This window comes from Gallinula chloropus (genome assembly GCF_964237585.1).
Source record: "Gallinula chloropus genome assembly, chromosome: 2".
Classification (NCBI taxonomy): domain Eukaryota; kingdom Metazoa; phylum Chordata; class Aves; order Gruiformes; family Rallidae; genus Gallinula; species Gallinula chloropus.
The window spans coordinates 97,302,954-97,316,692 of record NC_140086.1 but is presented as its reverse complement, the minus strand read 5'-3'; positions in this window follow the sequence as shown (position 1 = coordinate 97,316,692).

Sequence of the window (13,739 nt, the reverse complement as noted above, 5' to 3'; positions counted from 1 at the left end):
AGAAGGTATTGCAAATGCTGTCCCTGCACTTATGAGCACATATGCATCAGACAGACATTTCTGGTTTACAAATGAGTGAAAATACTTGTTGCACTTCTTCCAAGGCTGCATTTAACATACATGGAATTGTAGATTTAACTCAAGACAGCGAATACAATACAGTGTGTTTTCCAAGAGAATTACATGGGGCTGCCTGGAGGTTGCCTATACCAGTTACCTGTGTGAACTACTACTGTCCTGGCAAGGGCATGCACTTCTGAGTTGTGGTGCACCACTCTGCAAGGTGCATTACCCTGGGGATGCACAGGTGAGTTTTTAGCATACCTGCAGGCTTGGACTTCTCAAATAGCTTGGGTTTAATTTCTAAAACATACTGGGCAATTGTGAGTGTGAGAAGCAGAGGATACTGACAGCCTAGGTAAATTGTGATAGCAAGGTTCTTGGTCAGTTTATGCATCAGCTGAGCAGTGCTTCATGGAGCACCACTTGATTGTGGGTCTCTAAAAAAGGACATGGGTGTCAGGGGTGGCTCAAATCTACTGACTTGGGATTTTTGGCTAAATCTTATCTGCTGTTTTCCAGCTTCTTAATCCATACTAACACCCACTTTGTAGAATACGCCAAGGCCTTTCTCTTCCTGCCTTGCATCCTTGGCATGATGCTTTATTTTGGAAAAAAATTTGGGGATTAAGTGGCATTTCCTTGAATCTTCAAGATCTAAAATAGTCTGTGTTTCTTTGGAAGGAATGATGTTAGGAGACTTGACAGAAATTGGTAAATCTAATGACCTTTGATTAAAGCCTGCAGCTGTATGATAATATAGACAAAGACAACTTTGAAGACAGATTCAGAAGCCAGGAATTTAGAAACCATTTTCAACATTTCAGCCTACACAGATTACTAAATAAAGGATTTCAACAACTGAGGCAATGTTTTGGTTTGTAAAAGTGGGCGCTTAGTACAGTCAGATGATGAATTAAGGACAGCCGGAATATATCAGAATATACTTTCCCACATATCCAGAACGATTGAGCATTAATACATTTTCATCCCTTTGTAATTATTTTCTCTTTTCAGCTATTTCCAGATTGTTACCATCTGTAATTGTGACACTTTTACAAGAAAATTGATTTAGTCAATTCAGTTTCTGTGATTTTTATTGTTGTTGTCATTGTTTCAAATCCAGAACCTTCTAAATTGGCTTGAATTCCTCAAACCTCTTTTATATTGTGCAACCAATGACCAGCTTATTATTTGTCAGAAACCTGCCTTTTTTCCTTTGCTCTTATAATTTTAGATAGAGTTAAGAGTCTCCATAACACGTGGTGGCCAAGTGCTCTGGTTACATTCCAGTAAAGAGATGAGCAGTTCTTCAAATTAAAGAGATTGTGGACTAAGGAGGCAGCCATTTAATAGCTGTTTTTGAAAGTTGTGCAGTGGACAATGGGAGAAATAGCCTTATTGTAAACATGTATTGTATGAATGAGACAGGCTTCAGGGCTGACAAAAACAAATTCTTTCAGGACAAAGGTAGTTTGAGAAACTGTGTCTTTTGAAAACTCCAGTCATGTGGTGCCAGTTACCTCCTGTGAGATACTGAAGTGTGTTTCTTCCATTGAAGTCAAGGGAATTGAAGTCCATTAGCACATTTACGAGCTCTTGATAGAAATTATCACAGGTTTAATGAGACAATCAGAAAATATGGGAAAGATTTTGTGTGTGTGTGTGTTTGAAACAACCCAAAACATGCATTTGAAATGGATCCATCTCCAATCAAAATTTCTATGCAGTGTTTCACTGAAAACTAGACTAAATAATTTTTGAATAATTTTCAAAACAACTTTTGAAAATGCCAATTCACAGAAAACAGCAGGGGTTGCATTCTTATTTAGTGATGGCTAAGAAAATACTGCTTCTGGTGAAATAAAAATGTCAGTGATTTTGAAAATTGCTTCAAAGTGATGTGAACATTTTAAATAAAATAAATGGGGAAGCTTTTCTTCTGAAAGATGAAAAAAGAATTAGTGACAATTTTCCAGTAATACTGTTTCAGTGACAAAAATGTTGTGGACAGTATTTTAATGACAAACGTGTATTGCATGTGTGGGGAGGGAAAAACCTTCCCGGTGACACAGAGTTGAATCGTGTGATTGCTGTGCTTGCTGATGCATGTAGCATAATAACTTTTAAAAAAATATGCTTGTATATCTGAGTCACAGCTTCCTGTTGTCCAGTTGTTTTCCAAGTCTGTCTAAGCCTCTATTCTGAATAAGTAGCTCACAGAATCAAACTGAGATGGAAGGGATCCGTAAGGATCACGGAGTCCAAATTCTGCATTTTACTAAGCTCTGGACTCCTGTGAACTTCTAGATTTCACAGCGGACCAAGATGCTTGTGGATTTGCAGTTTCCCGTGAGAGCTGTCCTATGCAAGGTGGTGACTGTTGGAGGAGGTAATGGTCAATTGATCCTTATTCCACCAAAATCAGTAGTCTGGGTAAATCAAAGCTAGACATTCTTTTAATGTAAAGATATATGATGACAGAGAGGTGACGTATTTTATATATTGCCTATGACGTACTATCCTTATACGAAGTAGGCATCCTGGCGTGAGTGTTATTTTTACTCTGCCATACAATTCAAAGCGGTGATTTTAGGGGTAGATGAACATTAAAAGCCTATGTTCAGACTAGACCTTGCATTTGTAGTGCCTGCATTTGTGAAATTCAAACACAAGAGCAAATAGTGAAGCCATTTACAGGGAAAACTTTGTGATCTCAGCAGTTTCAGTGATGAAGCAATTGCTGTAGGCTAAAACAATGACTAAACAGGTGAATTGTACAGGTGTCATGATGAAAAACACCCAAACAAAAAAGAAGAGGCCTAGGAAGTAATTTATTTGAAAATGGAGGAAAGATGAGGACGTAGGCCTTCTGCATATATCTGGCAAAATGGTCAGAGTATATGTAAAAGTGGAAGTTGTTGTCTTGTTGACTTGAGTGGGAAGGAAGATCAGCCACAAGATCAGGGAATTAGCACTGGCACCAAAAATGGTTTGAATAAGTCTTCCTGTAAGCGGTGAATGTAGAACAGCTTGCTAATGATTAATGCATATTTTGTATTAAAAAAGTCATATTAGTTGTTTTCTTCCTCTTTCCCTTTACATTTTGTTTCTCTTTGTGTATAAAAAGCACTCTATGTAGGTCCAAAACCAAAAAGATGTCAGAAGAAACAGTTATGCTTGGGTTCAGACAACATTAGGGACTTAGAGCAAAATCTTAGATTCCTTGTAAAACTACCAATCTGAATTAGGTAAATGTTTGAGAATATTGTCATGTTTAACTAAAAGCTGTCTGTTTCCAAGTAAAATTTTTGAATGTGTGGCTTTCACATCTTCATATTGCTATATGACAATGCATTATTTACAGCCATTGATTGCTAGGGATGTGACTCATATCCCAAGTGAACATAGCATGGAGGTAAATACAAAAAAGTGAACTTTAAATAAAAAATTCACAGAATGTTAGGGGTTGTAAGGGACATCTGGAGATCATGTAGTCCGACCCCCCTGCCAGAGCAAGATGCCACCCTCAAAGGGAAGAAGTTTTTCCTTATATTAAGATGGAACTTCCTGTCTTCTAGAAATGTAGAAGACAAGCATATTTTCCAGAAATTTTCTGAAACCATAAAATGATACAGACTAGGCCAAATGTAGAAGAGATACTTATGACCAGATAATGTAAAATATAATATAGATAACATGATTTAAGTCACAGAGTATTTCTGAGTCAGAGCAGAGTAATAAGATAATTGAAGAAAGTCTGGTGATTTGTCTATTAACCCAAGCCCTGAATCAAAGAAAACATAGAATCTACTGAGTTAGGAGGGACTCATAAGGACCATTGAGTCCAACTCCTGGCTCACACAGGGCCAGCCAGGTCAGAGCATAGGACTGAGGGCATTGTCCCGATGCTTCTTGAACTTAGGCAAGCTTGGTGCTGTGACCCCTTCCCTGGGCAGCCTGTTCCAGTGCCTGACCACCCTCTCAGTAAAGAACCTCTTCCTTATATCCAACCTAAACCTCCCCTGTCACAGCTTCATGCTGTTTCCTCAGGTTCTACCCCTGGTCACCAAAGAGAGGAGGTGGCTCCCTGCCCCTTCACTCCCCCTCATCAGGAAGCCGTAGATTGTGATGAGGTCTCACCTCAGCCTCCTCTTCTCCAGCCTGAACAAACCAAGGGACTTCAACCTCCGCTTGTAAGACTTCCCCTCCAGACCCTTCACCATCCTCACTGCCCTCCTCTGGACGCTCTCCAATAGTTTTGTGTCCCTCTTGTATTGTGGCACCCAAAACTGCACCCAGTACTGGAGGTGAGGCCACACCAGCACAGTGTGGAGCGGGATAAACCCCTCTGGCTGGCAATACCACACTTGATGCACGTAAGGATACAATTGGCCCTCCTGGCTGCCTGGGCACACTGCTGGCTCACGTTTAACTTGCTGTTGAATATCGAATGCTTTAGCACGTCATTGTCCCCCAATTTTTCAAGTTTGCATGTGAGCAAACCCTTACCATGAACCTTTATTTTGAAAGTTAAGTCTGTTGAGAACTCTTCGGAAACTCATAAAGACACAGGGGACACCTCTTGGAGGAAAAAGGAGGGTCAGGCAATTACAGTGTTAGCCTACGGTGACCTCAGATTTGTTTCTGTTGTTCTTAACATCCCGAGGGACGTTATGCAAAACGATTATGTTCTTCCTTCCTTGTACATAAGAGAGAATGAATAGCCCTGCCCTGGTCCCTCAAGTACTTTGAGGATGATTGTTGGGCACCAGACACTTACTTGCCACATCTGTCCTCGAAAATTATTCCCCTTTATTGACTACAGTGAAAACACCCAAAAGAAAATTTGTACACCTGGTTTTAATCAGAAAACATTACAGAGTACCGCAAAATATGCACAGTCTTGAAAGCTGTTCTTCATGTGAAATTTTACATTATTAAGAACTGCTTACCTGAATAGGATATTATAACATTAAGTCTTCAATGCACTCCTAATATTTTCATCTGCTTGGTTTCACTTTGGTACAGCTCCCTTTAATGGTCGTCCCCAACCCCTGAGCTTCCGACACAACGTTGAACAAATTTTGGAAACTGTGATACTGAGAGAAACAGAAAGAAGAGTTTAGAATAGTCTGATTTGGGACATGCTTCCACTGTATTATTTTACTACTTTTATTGAGGAAAAACATTTTAGTAGAACCTGAAATCCAGGTGGTATTGTAGGTTTTACGGCAGTGCATGAGGCGGTGGGTTGCCATCTCCATGATGCTGTAAGTAGTTAATTCCAACTCTAAAAAAAAAAAAAAAAAAATTCAAAAGAAAATTAAGAAAGCTTTTAAAAGACATATTTAATGGTAAAATAGATTAAAATAAGCAAACTGTGGTCATTTTCTAGACAGCTGGACCATTTAGAGGAGAACTAGATTTGGAAGTTCAAGTGTAAAGTTTTCAAAGGGTGATAAGAATTCCATGGAGAAAATGCCTATAAATCACTTGCTCTGTGTCCTTTAAGCTCTTAGCTTTCATGAGGAGTCTCCCATTCAAGGACCAATGACACCTAATTTTGATTAATCTTTGGCATTTGAGAAGATTCCAACTGGGGGTGGCAAAAATACATCCTTAAAAGAGTAAAGCCCTGTTTTACTCAAAGTGATGAAGCATTACTGGATACAGTAATTTAGATTTTTCACTACTGTCTTTTCCTTGACATCATCTCTCAATAACGTGTTAAGTACTGAAACCACCTTACTAAAGGTGGTCAGGTACTCAAGATGGTCTTGTTACACGTAGTAAAGTGCCCAATGGTGTATTGTGACTGATGGAGAGTAGTGGGCTATCTTTTTCATCAGCAATGATAATTATGTTCTCAGGAAATGTATGAGTTTTCACTTCTCTGTCACCCAGAATAAGGAATCTATGAAGAGAATTTTTGTTAATCTTATACTTTTTCCTTGTTAGCTCTCAAGTAAATCTTCAGGTTCTCTGAGTTGTTATAAAATGTATCTAATTAATTTGTGTAGGTATTTTACGGTTTTGCTACTATCAAAATAAATGTTATTTTAAAATGTGTTCTAAGGAAGACATCAGCAACCTGAATTATTTGTTGCAAATAAATTATACAATGAACAACCTACTTTCTATTGTTTGCAAAGCAAGCCTGTTATCTCTGTGTTGGTTTTAAGCATTAGGTGCATCTATTTTGGTCTGTGGATTATTCATGAAGGGTTCATTTCAGCTAGACAAAGCTTGTGATATATAATGGATTATTCAATTCATATGTCTGGGGCTCTTTTCCTCTGTTTCCTCATTGGGTGACTGAACGTTTTCTTTGAAGGAAGGAATAATATTTAAAATTTGTGAAGTCATCATGAGCCAAAAGTGTTTTGCAAATGACCTGGCAATTATCTGTGTACAATGAATAATGCAACTCAGTGAACAATAGCAGAGCTAACTTATTTAATTACTTGATTATGAATTAGTTCACTGTTTGATGAGCTCTACTTATTTTATCCAACCACTGTGGGATGCAGGCTGATTCTCTTCTCTTCCTCACCATGCCTATATGTTGGTCTGGCTCCTCTGATGCTGACAGAATTCTAATTCCCTTGCAGAGATGTAAATGATGAGAGAAGCGTGATCTCTGCATGCAGCTGTCAAACAAATGCGATCAGACTCTGTGCTGGGTATTGTGTTTATACTAGTCTAGTGCAGTAATGACAGTCGAGACCGGCTCAAATCTTGCCCTTGTATCACAATGGTATCCCAGAGCTCAGTCATGTAGAATGGTTTGCATGCAATATTAATTTAAAAGAACATGAACAGATATCCCTGATATTTTTGCTCAATTAGGTGGTACTACTTATTGACTAGAGTGGTGACGTGGCACATGGATGACCCACTAGATTTTCTTTGGCCCACCAGTTAACACTTGAGATTTGGAAGAATTTGAAGTCGTCTACTTTCTTGGCAATTACCCCACAAGACTAAGATTTGAGAAAGCTTCTTGACAAGGAAAACGTAAGCAACGGTTACATGAGAAGTGCCTGTCATGAAAAATCTTCAAGATTTTGGCTCAGTGGTCAGAAAACAAACCCGTTTCCTGTGAGTTTAGCAACTCTGTCATGAATTATCTCAGTTTGTTTAACACAGTTTTCAAAGGTGTGTTTTTTGTTAAGACTGTGTATGGTAAGTGCTACAATTTTCCTGACAGCTTGGATAAGAAGTGATGAACACAGTGAATAAGCTCCATCAAATAGGGCCAGGAATTATATCTGTTTTGGTAATGTCAGCTCATCTTAATACTGAATTACTTGGCACTATACCTTTATCACATTTTATAGTTTTTTTTTTTCCCCTCTCCCTCTTCTCCCTCCAATCCTCTCCCCACTCCATCGCCTCCCCCCCAAAACAAAAAGTCCTGTTCTGACACTTGTGTCACGTTTCTGTATTCCTCATGGTAGAATGCAAAGGAATAGCAGGACTCCCAAGGACTAGGATAGATGATCAAGTTACAACATTTCTTAACTTTGTTCCTTGACCAAGCTTCATGTTTAGGAGATTTGCAATAGATCTGCTTTTCCTTCATTTTTTTTTTTTTTAATTCATCATTTCTTGGCAAGTTACTTGTTTTCCAGTGAAAGCTGTTGCCTTTACTGTAAATGACCATTCAGAACTTTGAGCACAGCAAGAATAATGTGTCTGTTTGGCTAGAAGACGTGAGCTTAGGGATAATCTTCTACCTCTTCTCGTACAAAGAGATCTGTTAACGAGCCAGCACATTACTCAGATGCTGGCACAGGAGACCCTGCAATTTCAAGTGAGACCTAACTTAAAAAGTATCCATCAACTTGATAATATGTCAGGTAACTGTACCTTATTGCTAATAAAAGTCCAATTTTCTGGGCCCTGAAGACTTAGTTATTTTAACATAGATTGTTCTGAAATTTCAATAGCTTTTTTTTTCTTTTTTTCAAACACAAAGTAAAATGTCCTGCAGGTTCCCTGTGTTACTGGTAACAATACTGCCAGTAGGAAGGGAAAATTCAGTTGTGTTCTCTCTTTCATGAACTAAAATAGGGTTGCTTTATCTCCTAAACGGACCAAGTGTGGCCGTCTGGATATTAGCAGAATCAAGTATTGTCTCTTCCTAGCTTCATTGCTTATTGTGTGTGTGCGTGTGTGGCAGGGGACATGATATAAAACATGGTAAGAAACTTTCCACAATTTATATAATCCCCCAGCTCTGAGCTAATTTCACTTTCTAGTTTTCATGCGCTGCTGCGGAGCTGTTCTGAGGTTCCTTACAGTGCAGGGAACTGTTTAAATAAATGGGTCTGTTTGTTTAGGCAAATCACAGAGCAGCAATAGCTTCTACAGTTTGGTATATATTTCAGAAGTAGGCTCTTCATTTGATTCATATCCGCAGTTGCACACGAACATAACTCCTCTGTGTATCTGTCCCTGCTGATCGGGAAAAGGACAGTAGAGAAGTCTGTGGGAATTACAGTGGTTGTCTTTTGGAATTTGGGGACAATATGTACTACTTTAAGTAAACTGTCTTCATTTTTGCAGCTTTTAATAACGGGCATTGTATTCTACATACATTACTTGGCTCAGTTGCAGGTGCAAGATAGGTTTAGAAGGCAGGGAATATTTTCCCATTGTCTGGAGCTGTGTGAGGGACAGAAGAGTCATGAAGAGATCCTCGTGGAAGGGCATGTCTTTAGCCATCATTCATCTGCTCCCATTCTGAGAATGACACTGTGTTAGGTCTGTCAACGTGCAGGTGATTTACTTCTCTGAAAATGACTCAGGAAAATGTTCCTCTCCAGATAAGGTGCTGAATGAGATGGCGCTCTCATTAAGCTACTGAGCAACATGGTGATCTAGGCAAGGCTGAGAGAAGCAGTCCCAGAAGTCACAAAGTCACTTTACCATTAACAGCATGTTGTGCAGCTTTTCCTCCCCTTCTTTTAGGAAGATAAAGCCAGAAGTGCTTTTGTAGCTGAAAATAAAGTTGTTCTTCCCCTACCTCTGTGATGTAGGTAGCATGTTCATGTAACAGAGGTTCTAAGACCCCAAATAGATAATCAACATTGGTGTTAGCTGCTGGAGAGAGACCGGTCTTCCACTGACAATTCAAATGGATCATTTGGTTGGAGAACCTCCCAAGACAGCTGTGAAACAGTTTCCTTTTGTCTGAGCTGATGTTCTATTCTCCTTGAATAGGACTGTTCTCTGACTGCTACAAGGTCATTGATGTTTTGGCATTTCTCCTGATGTTTTTATGATACTCGTTTTAATGTACTGCACATTTTTCTTTTTGGGACAGTGCTCAAAAATTTGCCCATAAATGCCACTTTAGCTGGGTGAATGCTGGTTTTTATCACTGCGTTGCTAAAGGCATTTCTGTTGTTTTCCCAGACAATTGCTTTGCTCCGTTGATGTTGAAACCAACTGCAGGACAGGCACAACAGGTTAACATTTTCCTTCTGGTTTGTGCAGTGATTGCGGCTCTGAGACCAAACTGTAGCAGGGAACAGAATACATGCATTTTATGAGAGATACTCATAAGGACCTGCACATATTTTTGAGAGGAAACTTTTAGGGACAGAGGTGCTTAGATGACAAATGTGCAACCTTCCAATGGATTCGGCTGGGATCACAGCCCAGGAACCTTGAGGGGAGGTGTGATGGGAAAGGAGGCAATGCATAGCCACGTTGTCCCGTGAACAGAGTAGCACTTACCCATGGTGTGGCCTATTGCTATTTCCACTTTTCTAAATGGAAATTAAATGACAGCAGTCTCCTCTTTGGTCCCTTTCATTTCATCCCCTTTCCAGATTAGCTGTACTGAACATGTTAGAGGCTTGTGTGGGAAGCACAAGAGAGTCAGTCCCCTTGCTTCACTGTGGAATCTTGTCTGTGAGATTAATTCAGTGAGATTGGGAACAGCAAGACCGGTCCCCTTGCAGCTTTAATCCATGGTGAGGTTGTCTTCAACCGCAGGGGCTGCTGAGATTTTCTTTGCAAGCTTCTGCGTGAAAAGCCTCACCACAAAAATCCCTCTTTGTTTTTTCAAAGAAGCTTGCACAGATATTTTAATTAAAAACTACCAGTAGCAGTACATAGCAGGGCACTGGAAACCCTTTCTCTCTGGCAGTTTCTCAGCACAAATGCTTCTGTGTGGTTGTGGTCATGTGTTTGATTGACTTGGTTCCCAAGCTGATGTTCACAGTACTGTATTCATCTTGTTCAGATGACTGTGACATGCATCCCGAATGCACTGATGCTGACAGTGAATGTGAGGAGAACCAGACAGTTGACAGCATCTCCATTTTTCAGAGCTGATGTAGGATGATCTGTCACATGATGCTAGGCCGCAGCCTGTCATTTATATAGCTACAGCTGTAATGAGCAGAAATGAGAGAGAAGTGACAAGGGGGAAAAAAAATTACCACAAAAACCCAAAGAAAATAAAACAATCCCCCCCAAACAGGGGGAATATTTATGCCCACCTCCTCTCACAAAATTTCAGAGTTATATTTTATTTTCATGAATGCATTATTGCTCCCATATCTCAGATCTACCTGCTGTTTCCATGGGTTGGAACAGTATTAGCAGCCCATCCGTGCCATGGATAGCGTGTCTGCCCTGAGCAGGTGTCATCAGAGATCCTTTGGGCTGATCCTCCACTGCATCTATTCTGGCTATTAGGGGAACATTTCTCATTGTAGCTTCTCATTGTTGCAGCCAGAAACCTGGGAGATTTAAAAAAAATTATTTTAAATTGAGCTAAATAGCCATACTCTCAAGCTTGGAGCTGTAACAGCCTTGTACGTTTTGTAGAAGGTACTGACCCCTTGGGATGTATTCAGTGCTGCCATTCAGCACCCAAGATGGATTAAGGGACCTTTTCTATCAGGAGATTAATATGTAGTTCAAGCCACCCTTCTGAGTCAGGCAGCCTGGGGTCTCTATACAGTTACTGGGAAGACAAGTGCGGGGAGCAGGTAAGTCTGTGTATGCAGTTCTTTACCTGGATGTTCCCCTGTGCATCAACTAATGCTATTACTTGTTTGTCTGGCCTTCCCTGTAATTTGGGAATAATAATTCTGCTAGCAATGGACTGTTCAGAGCTCAATAAGGGAAATGCAGCTACATCGTTAAGGACAGTGTTCAGAAATGTATCTTCTGCTTGCTATCTGCCTGTTTCCCCAACTATTCCCATATGACCCCGAAATGGGAGGTTGAATACAGCGATGGAGGGGTGAGACAGGAGCTGTGCTGTCCCAGGCTTTGCACTAGGGGTTGTTGGCCTGAGTGATGATTTGTGAGTGATGGTTGCCTCCCTACTTCCCTTTTTCTCTAGGACACACTTAATGAACTGCCGGTGGCCAGAATGTGCAGGGACACATGATGTACACTGGCTGCTACGCGGGGGGCTTAGGGGAGAAACAGAACAAAGTTGCTGTTCGTTCCTGTCTTTCTGTTCACATTCTCGCAAGTGAATGGGACATCAGTGCTACTCAGCTTACTCCTTTGAGGATCAGTCACCTTGCACAGGGGTGTGTGTGCAAGGGACATTGTTCTTGTACCTTCTTAAAGTCTTGCTTGACTCTAAATTGTCTTCAGTGTCTATCAGGTTAAAAAGGAAGCCCTACGATGTGTGTGGTACCTCTATGACAAATGTTACATTTTTCTTAGATTCATATACTTCTATTGAGCTGTCTGGGGCACCACACTTGACAATGATGAATTATTTACAGCAGACCAACAGCCATTTATCCTGTGGTACCATCTGCCATAAAGATCACATTTTGTTTTAGCAGTTTCCTCCCTTTGTTGTTCTTTGAAACAATATTTGGAGATGTATAAGCAGTGAGAAATGGACAACCACCTCTGGGCCATGGTTTCAGTAGTATGTTCAGATGCTCCTGGACAACAGTGTTAAAGGTTAAATGCTCTTGGCGTTTGATGGGAAAAACTCTTAACAAAGGTGAAGTGAATGATGCAAACCTAGCATGAGCTTTAACTGTTTAGGATGTTTCCCATGTGCATCCTTTGCTGATCTCCTTGGTATAAGGGTCATGTTGTGGGCAAGGAGGAGGTGTGACTGGAGCAGAACTGGCAGATGGTCCCTTGAAGGTCGTTTCTTGTTGCTATCTCCTGTAGTGATGCCATATGCTGTGCAGGGGGATGTTTCCTTCCTCTTCATGGAGTGTAAACTCATCAAAACAGTAAGTGCAGCATGCCATCAACTCTCAGCTCTTGAAGTTTCTGATTAGGTCTGTGGCTTTAAGACATTTTTAGTATGTTGACAGAGAGTATATAGAATAAGTATGTTTGGAAAAAAAATTTTAAAATCTAAAACTCTGTCCATGATGAGGGTAGAAGTTTTCTTTTTAGTGATTTAACTTTTTTCTCCTGAAATTATCTTTCTGCCTGAGAGGTTTCTTTTTTGATTTGGGTTTTTTTTTTTTTTTTCTTCCTTTAAGATCTTTCTCTGTCACCTCTGAACATCCAGAGCTGGGAAAGTGCAACATGAGAGATCTGTGGGAATTGAATGCCACCACTGCTTCTGGAATCGTAGCTGCTTCTTTAGCTCTTGGTAATGGCAGAAATTTCCAACAGAAAATATGTGAAGCAAAAGCACACAGCAGTTGGGGGGTAAGAGGTGTATCAAACAGAAGCAGTTGGATGTGTCTTAAATGTAGTTTAGTGTTTCTGAGCTGCTTGTGTGAATTTCACTCCGTCTCACAGTGGAGTATTTCTAAAACTGAGAGTCCCATGGTGAAAGCTCATGGAGACCATTGTTGCTCTATATAATAATGTGATCACTGGAAAGATTTATTTTTTACCCTTAAAAATAATCATGATTAATAACATCAAAAGGAGATTTTTCTCTTGAAAAATAAATGAAAGCATAATTTATAGAGGTACAAATCCTGGTGTATTTTTTCAAACAAATTTGTCATAAAAAGGAATAAAAGGAATAATGTCTGAGTAAAGCAGTACAGCAGGGTTTGTTTGCCCATTCAAATTATTTGAGTCCTTTTAGAAATGTCTCAACTGTCTTAGCATTACGCCATCTTATGCCACTGGCATTGATGTTCAATATCACCCACTCATCAGTGCTGGCTGACCCGGTTGGCCCAGACAATAACGAGAACCCCAAGCTTTACAATCTTTAGAGGGAGAAAGAGTTTTTGCCAAGTGATTCAATTAATTTTCCCAGTGTTAAAGATCCAAGAGTTTGTGGTAGCCAGGCCACCAAGGCTCAAAGTGCTATAACTTTTCTCTGTTTTACTTTTCCCTTTTGTTCTTTAGGTTTCATTGACATATCTTTCTCAGCCTGTTTATAATTTGCTATTAAAGCTGTTTTTTGAACATAGCATTTCACTGGCTTTATAGCCAATAGGTGGGTTTACAATTGCAAGAGCTGCACATGAAGTTAACATTAGCTATTAAAACAGTGTCGTTTGGTGTTGCTATTTAAAGTTGTAATATTTACCTGTGGGTCATAATTGAATATTGACAGTATGTACAGTTACATGACATTTCTTAACATTAGATATTTATGATTAACTTATTGTTTGTGCAAATACTGATCTATCAATGTGTACAGTATCATTTTGCCTATTTACTAAGAGATACCTTGTTAAATATCTAAGTTT